Genomic DNA, 10,802 nt, shown 5'->3' with positions numbered 1-10,802 from the left:
TAAACTCTTTGGCTTCAGTTTTCATTTCACAATTATGGGTAGTATTGCACCATGGAAATAATTGCTTAAAAAGTTCAAGCTCTTTACAAAATAATGATCCTTCTTTATTTCCCAATTAGAAGAGTAATCGAACCTTTATGAGTCTTCAAACAAAGTCTAAAAATTCCCAGAAGGAACCGTGTTGGAGAAATGGCCACTGTGGCACTTTGCAGAGAAATTATGTCATGCACTGTGTTGGAGAGGGGAAAGAAAGAAGAGGGGAGAGGCAGAGCAGCTGGAAGGCTGTTTGCATTCACTGGCAAATAAAATACACTGCCCCTCCACTCTACCCCAGAACCTCCTCTCCCTCTCTAACAAGCTGCTCTTCTGCCACCATCTCCCTAGATATACTGTCTGGTGGTGTGGGGAGCTGCTGAGGGGAAGGCGGAAAAAGTTGAGGGGTCCCAAAGCCTTGAACTGTTTCTCCCTCCACCACCTCTGTTTCTCAGGATTCACAGACAGGAGCTAAAGCATTGAAAACTGCAGACTAGTAGCCCCAAGAAATAGGCCATGTAAAATCTCTGTCTCACTCATCATATTCTGGAAGGTAGAAAAAATAAGACCATCCTTTGATAATAATTCCAGTGATTGGCAAAGTCAGGGAATCAGAGTGGACATTTTACATACAGCTTCAGAATAAACTTCAAAGATCCTTTTGCAGAATCTGAGTATGAATTATTTCCCCTGGCATTAAATTTGGAAGGTGCCAGTTGAAAGTATACATATTTATAATTTTAAAAACACACAACCAAAAACAAGCCTGTAAATTCTACTTTCAGTTTGAAGTTTCATGCAAAAATAACCTCGGTGGCAAGTGCTGCTTGTACAACTTAGATGGGAAGGCAGAGTTAAAACAAGCTACCCATAGTTCCACGTACCAGTTGCAGCTTCATGTCTAGTTCATCCTGCGTAATGTTTTCCATTACAAGACACCCTCCATTCAGTAGCTTGTAACTTCGCTCAGTGTTAACTGTTTGAGTAGGAGTTTCCATGTTATCTGATGACAGGGGTTTTGGGTTTTTTTGGTTTTAATTAAAAAAAAAAAAATTGGTGTTTCCAAAAGTTAGAGGAAAATGTTGGACCACAACTAATGTTTGAATCAACAAAAAAAATGTTCTTACAGCTGTTTCAGGGAGAATTCCAGGCTTCAGAGCAGGAGTTTCACATTTGATAAAAAGTCAGACTCCACATCAGGGCTTTTCCCATCCACCTGGCAAACAGCCCAAATTTATTTCACTCTAAATCTTGCATGGGAGAGGTTGACTATCAGAACATAATGCTAACAAGGATTCTGACTAAACGTAGCAGTTCCTTCCAATTGTCTCCGTGAAAGATGACAGAAGGAGTCCATTCACTAGGCACTAAGCATGGCTTCTGACAACCTGGCCTGAGCTTCATTGGGCACAGAAAAAGCAAAGAAAAAAATACCCCATCAAATCAGTCTCAAAGCTTACTGCTCCTAAACTGATAGGCTTAAACTATAATTAACAATAGTGTCTTCTACCCCAATACTCATTTGCAAGGTCCATCTCCTGAGGCTGATAAACAAAAGCACTTGTTTTTGTTTGATATCTTTTAATAAAATTCCATCTTCTGAGATTTCAAAATGTGGAAGCTGCCACTTGTCCCTCTCTGCCCCTTCCAGCTCTCCTACTAAAGCTGCTCTGGGCAGCAGCACAGCCCAGACCATGCCTGTTGGCTTCCTGAAGGCATTTATATTGCCCACATCAGAGTCCTGCAGCATCCGCCCCTACCCACGATCTAGTGTGAAAACTTAACAGCCATCACCCTCCCAGGGATATTTTTTTTTTTTTTCTCCCAGAAGACAAAGATCTACTCCAAAGGAAAAAAATAAGCAGCATGGAACAGAACAGGAAGAGAAAAAAAAACCGCAAACTATTTCTTAGATTGTTAATCAGGAGTCTTAAATTATTAGTTTGTAAAACCCAGAGAGCCTGAAATAAGATCTGCAAATAACAGTGAAATGGAACCTTTAGCTGAGTTTCCCAAATGCAGGCATTTGCTCTTGCTCTTCTTTACCAGCTTTCAAGACCATTTCAGCTGCAACGACAGGGTTGCAATTCTATAGGACTGTATATTTAAACCAGGGTTCATGGTGACTGGGGATAGAGATCTGTAATTTGTGGACTCGCATTTCTTAAACCTGTTTACAGAGCATTGACTCAGAAGCATGTTAAATAACTCAGGGTAAGGCTATTGACTGATAAAAACCTGAAATATGTAAAAGAACTGTCAGTACCTCAGGTTGTGTTAACATATGTAACTGAAATTCAATTCACTGAAGGCCCTGACGTTCTGTTATGACCTTTCTTGGGCGTGAACAAGATGATCACTCAGTTTTTAATCCTTCCAGTCAGCCTGGCTTGTGCTAGGCTCAAATCAAACGTTGCCAGAGTCAGCTCAGCTATCTGGCTGGAAAAACAAGAGTAGGGATGGGCTCAAGATGCAGCTGTCATTACCAGGGAGACCTACTTGCTATGTTTCAGTACCTCAAATTATATCTCGACTTGAACAGAAGAAAAAAAAAATAGTTTTGTATCTTACAGACATACCTGCACGCATACTTTGGGTTCAGTCATTCAGATATTACAAGAATTATCTTCCTAATGAAACCAAGCCATGGCCATACAGAGTAACACCATCTCTAGAGACACCCCTCGTGCTGTGAAATGGTTTTAGGTCAGTTCAAGCTAAAACTTAAACCAGATGCACTGCTGAGGGTTTACAGTTAGGAGTTGGCACTGCCAAATACCAGCCCATTTTAAGGCTTTATTTGTCTCCCATCACACAAAAATGTCACTGCTGATTTCATCAGGAGAAAGTGCAGGTAGTAAGCTGCATGTCTAGCTGGAAAAAACAGTAATAGAAATAGCCTGGCTTGGGGTTAATGCTGCCACAGAAACCTTCCCTTTTCCTCCTGCTGACTGTTTAAACCATGCAACCTTAATTCTGTGTTATGTTGCTTTTCACAATACATTTTTGATTTGGAGAATAAGCCATGAGCCTGTTCCTTGTTTGGCAAGAGTACAAAGTCACTTTGAACTAACAACATGGTCTGTAACGTAGCCTGCGGTATGAAGTTGGCTACTGGTTGGACATAAAGCATGTGGCTGAGGAGCACAGATCCGCACTGCTCTTAAAACAAACACAAACAGGCCTGTTTCTGCACCCCCTACACCTGTGCAGCTCCCCTGAGCTCAGCCTGGGTCTGAATCAGAGGGCAGTCTGGAATCCACGTGGTCTGCACAAGAACTGTGCCTCCATTCATTCCTCCCCCCAAAGCCTGGAGGTCTGTGCTGGACTGACATGCTAAACTGATTTTCTGGAATCTGCTTCTGTAGCCAGGCCCACAAAGTGAGCCTGGGCTCCGGTCAGAGGACACTGCTGCTCAGCTGATGAGTTGAGACTGACTAAATATTAGGGGTTCCTGCCTACAAATACCTAATTCCCAAGCAAAAGAACTATTTAAGCTAGAGGAGAGGAGGTATGTTTTTTTCATGGTACATAGTGAGCTGTATGAGAGCAGCTATGCTATTCTTCTGAGTTTCCCCTACATATAACTGAGAGCAGCTATGCTATTCTTCTGGGTTTCCCCTACATATAACACTGAAAGTCTATGGCAAAAGGCATACCTATTAATACAAAAGCATTTTAAACACTTGGACTTATTTGTGGATATTCCCTCTTCCCTATCTCCATTACTCTGGGCAGATCCCATAGACTTCAGCACCAGTGCAAGTTAAAAAACCCGTTTTGATGCTGAACCACAGTTCTCACTTAACCATGTGAAGCCAGTCAGGATGGTTCTTGCTGGTCTGGGGTCCTCAGGAGTCTTTGAATGACCTCAGATGTTCTTTGAGTAAAGGGAGAGCATCTCTGCCAGCCTGTCCTGGGGAATACCCTGTACATGCCTTTGCTTTTCTCCATGGAAAGCCTAAACCTTTCACGGAAATTGCGCACAGAACTAGCGCCACTTCCAAGATAGTATAGGCTGAATATTTTTTGTCAGCTATTTATTTTCAAGTAGTGATTAAAAGCACTAGAACAGGTAAGTGAGCCTGCAGCAGAGGCTCTTCAGGCACAAGACAATCCCAGTAGTTTCTGACAGAGGGTCACAGCTGGCGTGCAAGTGTCAGGCATGCCTAGTCCTTTACACCTCAGTCTGTCAGTTTGCCTACACTGAAGAGTTGGACTGCAGCTCCCTGTGTTTGTGTCTGATACTCTTATCTCCAGACTGGTGATGAAATAAGATTGCAATGTGGTTTTATTGCCTTTTACTGTAATATATTGATGATAGGTTTCCCTTGAATTTTAAAGTGCTTCCTAATGGAGAAGATAACTGATATGAAGTATTCTTGTAGTTGTTTTTCCATGAACATTCATGGGAGGAGTTGGAGAAAAATCTACCCAAAGGCAGCAAGGACTTTATGCATGCATAATTTATTCAGCAAAAAACTGTTGTACATGTGGTTTTACTTGAACAAGGATCAGTGATCCTGGACAGTTAATATTCTTTTTTAATTTTAATTTCTTTTGTTTGGAAACTATCTTCAGCCAAAAACTCTGGGAGTTTTGGTAAGCTGTAACCTGGATACTCTCTGTAAGACAAAAGTAAAAATTCCAAAACATTTCATAAGTTCTTAGAAGAGGCAATCCATTCTCAAATTCATATAGGAGGAACTCATCTTGAAGGAACTGGAGAACATCAAAGCCTTTAAACTTTTAGAAATTGAACATATCTTTTGAAATACGAAATGTGCGCCAGACAGTTTTGCCAAGTGTTTACATTTTGGTGCAGAGCCGAACTGCTTATCAGAAGTTCAAATGCTCTTTGTTCCTAATTTCCCACTATTATTCACACTGAATGCTCTGTTCAAACACAGTAACACCCTTTGGCCATGAGAGCCAGCAATGCTTCTGTCTCACATAGGGCAGACCAAGGAGACCCACGTGCTCAGCACTCATAGCATGCCGTAACTCCAGAGGATATGATACATCATTTCTCCCTGCATTTTTGTCTTTATCATAAACAAGACTACATACAGAGCAATATAAATTTTATGTTTGGGGAAACCTTATAAACACCTTCTCCAAAATAATGAAGTGCCTCATCTTGGTACTTCAGGACTGGAAAGTGGCTGAAGAGGTTCTGTGCATCCTGATCCACCTTTCACTCACTTCTTATGGCAATAGCTCTCATAGGATTTTTCTACCCTGTGAAATCCCAGACATGGATCTTTCTCCCCTCCCATAGGATCACAGCTGTCCTAGGTTTTAATTTAAGATGGGCACCTCCTGAGGATTTTTCATCCTACTTTGGCATAAAGACTTCCTCTGGAAGTACTACCAACTGCATAGGAATCCTAGAACAGGAAAATACATCTAGATACTTATTTGGGTGCTGAAGCTCAGAGTAAGTGGCAGACTATGCTACCCAGTGAAGTGGAACATCAACCCAAAAATTTCCACCGTTGGTTTCAATATTCTAGAAGATACTATAAAAGAGGATGACACTGATTTTGAGAACAGGCATGGCTTCTGCTGTTTCATGACAGTAATACAAAGTGGGATTAGCAGGCATAAACCAAGGGAGAAAGAGGCAACAAGGTAAGAAGCAACACAAAGCAGCAGCTTCCAGAAGAAACTGAAAAGACTGGGGATAAAACATTTTGTTGTTTTAACAAAAATGCCCTTACTGTGGGTGATCATTTTAGCTCAAAAGTTAAGAGGAAAGGGAAGTTGTTCCAGCAGCTTAGTCTTGCAGGGAGAAGATTAGCATAACTTGAACAGAAAAGGTCAAGTCAGCAAGTATCAGCAGGAAATATGAGACACACATTAATCATCCTCATTTCCAGACACAACGTGGAAATGGTCTATGAAAATATGTCAACAAATTATTTGCATGTAAATCAGCAAAGCCACAACAACTTCAGAGAAACTCCTTCCATTTATCCCAACAGCCCATCAGGGCAACAGACAGGATCATCTCCCTTCCAGGGCTTCTGACAACATTTGCATCTGCCTGGGAGAGAACAGTCTCTATCACGTATTCAGGAAAGGGCTTTCTAGGACCAAGAGGAGTAGGATATCAGAGGAAAGGAAGTTGCTGTCAACGGACATACCTAGGGCATGCTTTCTCAAACCCAGGCTGGAGCTTTTCCCATTGCCTCCTTGCAGCAGAGATAGCTGAAGTAGTTTGCTCTTACTTCAGTCAGGCATTTTGGCTTTTTATTATTTCATCAGCTATCCAAAAAACTAAAAAAGTCTAGGTACATTAAGGGTATCTTACTTCATTTAAACCATGAAAGTCAAGAAAAGAAAGAAAACAACCACTTAGAAATATATTTACAAAAGAGGTCTTTATGTTGAAGAAGGTAAGCTTAATTTTTCCCTCACTGATCACAACAGAAGCTGACAAAAGATTCAAAAACTTTGTCTTCAGTGAGCTTTGGAACAGACTCTTTGGGACCACAGAGTTCATATCCCTCCCTTCAGATCCAAATGCACAGCCACACACTCTATTTACCAAGTCAGAGATCTGATCACACCCCAGCTACGCTCTGGCTCAGCTAAAAGTCAAAGATATCTAAACAAATTTAACATAAACAAAAAAATATTCCCGACAGAAGTTTACTAGAAGGAAGAGCACATATCTGTACCTCATTTAGAAGGCAAACTAGACAAAACAAGATTCTCTAAGACAGTAACAACTACAAACCAGCTTTCAAATCAGGATAGCACAGCAATGGCCTTTCAGAACTTGCTGGACTAACAGATGTGTTGAACTGGCAAACTTGTTGTGTTGAGCTGTCAATAAGCCTGGGGACTTCTAGGGAACCATATGAATTAGCAGGATCCATCCACTTACACAAAGCTCACTCAGAGGTCAGGACCTAAAGTAAGTCTTCAGAATTCCAACAATTCCCTAATTGCAGTAATTAAGAGTTACAGAGTAAATGGGAGTACCAAACACACCGCAAACACCGAGATAACCTTCTTCCCCTTAGGACTGGCAGCTTTTTAGTGTTTTCCACCATACTGTCTTTAATTAGCTCACCACAAATCTTGCATAGGCTTTTAAGCTATATTTAGACATAGCTAGAGCCACCAGGAATTCTAGCACATTTTTATTGTCACAACACAACTTTGATGCATTGTCTCTCACTCAAAAGAGCTAATGAAGTGCCTCTTTCCTCACCACCCCAGAACCAGAATAGATTATCCCAGGGTTTTCAAAGACAACTATGAGAAACACAGTAAGATGAACCTGACAGATACATACATAGAGAGAGAGGGAGAAAGACAGACAAATCAGAACAATGCACACTGTCCTGGGTGTGTGAAGGAAGACAGGAAAAATGGTGAATTTGCAGTTTGGATAGAAATATAAAACCTATCATAACAAATTAGACCATTTGTTGGATGATGAAAGATTCTGCTTTAGACAGGAGCAAAGTTTATACTTCAGGTGAGGTAAAGAAACAATTAGGACAACCCCAACATTTATTCACTGCTGGAAAAGGATGGTGGTGGAGAAACAGATTTTTGAACTGCTACAAAACAGAACAAGTAACCAAGAAAGACAAAAATAGGATGCTGGCAATACTGTTATCACTTGATCCTTAAGAAGTTACCAAGTGGGGAAAAAAGCAAAAAAAAAAAATGCTGGAAGGTCAATATATAGCAACAGCAATTTTGAAAAATAATTTGTATTTTGCAAGGGCATGTATTACTCAGTTTCTTAACCTCTCCTCAGAAAGGTTTTCTAATCTCTCTAGAAACTAAAGATCCTATACCCATTTTCAGATATGGAAAGATCTTAAAGACTACTCCTAAAGTCTCCAGTACAACTGGGAGCAAGCTCCCATTTTCCTAACTTGTGTACCATTGCAACAAGCCTACTCATGTCTTCCATTACAGACAGTAACACACTCTTAAGGGTGCTCTACTCAGCAGAGGTTACAAGAGCATTAATAAGGCATGAGACATCCATCCAATTAAAACTAAAAAATTGTAGAGCAATACTATCCGTGACAGAACTACCCGGTTAAAAAGCACATTACTAACATCATAACAGGAAAAAAAATAGCCTAATGGAGGGGATCACAAGCTGTCTAATATTAATGGCTTAAATTATTTATTGGCATTGCAATAAAGCAAATCCACTTAGAGGCATATGAGTAAAAAGGAAACCCACAGCTTTCCAGACATATTTTCCAGACGGTATGTCAAGTTCTCATAATATTGTTCTACACGTTTTTGCAGTTCCTTTTCTACCTTCACATTCAAGGATGTAGCTATGTGAAATGCTGAGGTAACTTGAAGCACCAGTTTTCTGATCTTATTAGGAAGAAAATGTGGAAGGAGTGGCCAGGGATACTCAAGGTATACATGTATGCATTATCGGATCTGCTCGGCTCTGGAAGGATGGCAACATGATCCACAGATACATAACCCGCTGCACTGAAATCGCCACCGGCATTTCTGCAAGGACACGGTAACATTCTGGGCTGAAGAAGAGTTATGTCAACACTGAGTACTACTGAGCACCGCAAAAGCTTGTCAGCACTAGGAACCTTACCCCAACCCTTAAATCATTCCTCAGTAATTTTGTTTTCATCAAAAATACCCTGACTGTCAATCTTTCCGTGAAGTCCACACTTTGCAATGATTAGACATGCACATCCTTTGACAAGTTTTTATTGCTCCTCTGACTCACTGGATGAAAATGCTCCCTATGAGATTCAAAGGGAGCTAATATGTTGCTTTATACACAACACCAAGCTGCGGAGTACAATTCTTTCTATGCTTTAAGAGAAATGAAAGCACAAAACCAGGAAAACTCTTGAAACCAAATAGCCCAGCGGGTCTGAAGAGAAGCAACAGAATTCAAGCAGGGCTGAGAAAGCTGTAATTAGCATTCAACATTATGAGTCATTTTTGCTAGTTAAGTGTATGATTTTCTTTGTTGTTGCTGCAGTTCAGAAAGAAACAAGCTCCATCCCTTTGCAGTCTCATGATTATTCAACATTTTTCCCAGATTTCCTAAAGGTTTTCTGACATCGCACAGAATGCTGGAGACCTAAGTGAAAGAACATGAGGCTGAATTTTTGAACTTAATTGATTTTCCTTAAAAATAATTACCACAGGGGTGGGAGGCCAGCTGGCTCAGGGGATTAGTAATGGATATGAAATATTTCCACCCTAAGTCAATAGTTCAAAACCAGTCCAAGGCAGCACATGCTTTAAAAACCATTTGATGACCTGTGTGAAATGAGCTGGTGGTCTCCGTAAAACTCCCGATAGGCACACGTCTATGTTACAGTTGGGTTTCTTGTTTGATGTGTCTGCAAATACTCCAAAAGGAAATAATCACTGACATAACTAATGTACATAATGAGTGTTTGGAGGACAAGGAACAAGAACTGCTGTTCAAATTTGAACCACGTAGAAGTTTGAATTGATGGAGTTTTTGCAATAAGGAGGGAGAGGTTACCTGTTGAACTGAAAGCACGCATAAACCCACATTCTAGACACATCTTGCATTACACACCACCTCTCACTGTAGTGAGTTCCAAGGTGTTTCACAGACACCTATAGGAACCACATCAGTCACCACTGAAACAGATGCAACAGACCAAAAGAAAGGAACTGTTTAGCAAGACAGCACCAAACAACTGAGTACAAAGAGAAGAAGGACAAGGAAGATACTCAAACAGTTTTAGCTAAGTAGAGCATAAGCCAGTGAACTGGAACTTCCTCCACTCATTGAGACATTACACTGCTATGCCACAGAAGCATTAAGCTTTACAACTCATCCAGACTGTTTCTCCCCCAAGCACTGTATCCCATGTCCACAGTCTGATTTTGTCTGTCCCCCAACAACATACCAATATATTGGTATTATTGACCTGTTGGAGTGAGTCCAGAGGAAGCTACAAAGATGCTCAGAGGCCTGGAGTACCTCTGCTATGGGGACAGGCTGGGAGAGTTGGGCTTGTTCAGCCTGGAGAAGAGAAGGCTCCGGGGAGACCTTATAGCACCTTCCAGTACGTGAAGGGGCTACTAGGAAGCTGGAAGGGGATGTTTTACAAGTACCTGTGGTGACAGGACAAGGGGTAACCAGTTTAAATTGGAAGCAGGAAGTTTTAGATTGGACATCAGGAAGAAATTCTTCACAGAGAGGGTGGTGAGGCACTGGAGCAGGTTGCCCAGAGAAGCTGTGGATGCCCTATCCCTGGATGTCTTCAAGGCCAGGCTGGATGAGGCTTGGAGCAACCTGGTCTAGTGGAAGGTATCCCTGCCCATGGCAGGGGGGGTGGAACTAGATGATCTTTAAGGGCCCTTCCAGCCCAAACCATTCTATGGTTCTATATTTAGTTCTGAGTTGAAAACCAGAGCATCATCTACTGACCAAGACTGCTTCCTTAGCTTTGATGCCTCCCCATCCAAGAAGTTTCAGATAGCCCATCTCTGATGAATTTCTGAAGACCTGACAACTGTAACACCAGCGTACAGATAGGTAGACAAATGTATTGAAGGTTTCCATACATTCATATGTAGGTGAATGTATGGAAACCTTCAATAATCAGGACATATCACACTAGCCATGAACACTCTTACTCTTCAGTTTCCATAGAGAAAGAATACAGCCAGTGTCAGGCAACAGGTTTTTCTTTCTTTGCATTGGGCATCACATATGCTAGAAATGAACCAATTCTTAAGTTACAAAGAAAGATTCT

The sequence above is a fragment of the Eurypyga helias genome, unplaced genomic scaffold (assembly GCF_000690775.1).
Source record: "Eurypyga helias isolate BGI_N326 unplaced genomic scaffold, ASM69077v1 scaffold1021, whole genome shotgun sequence".
NCBI lineage: Eukaryota > Metazoa > Chordata > Aves > Eurypygiformes > Eurypygidae > Eurypyga > Eurypyga helias.
Note: the sequence above shows the minus strand (reverse complement) of the source record.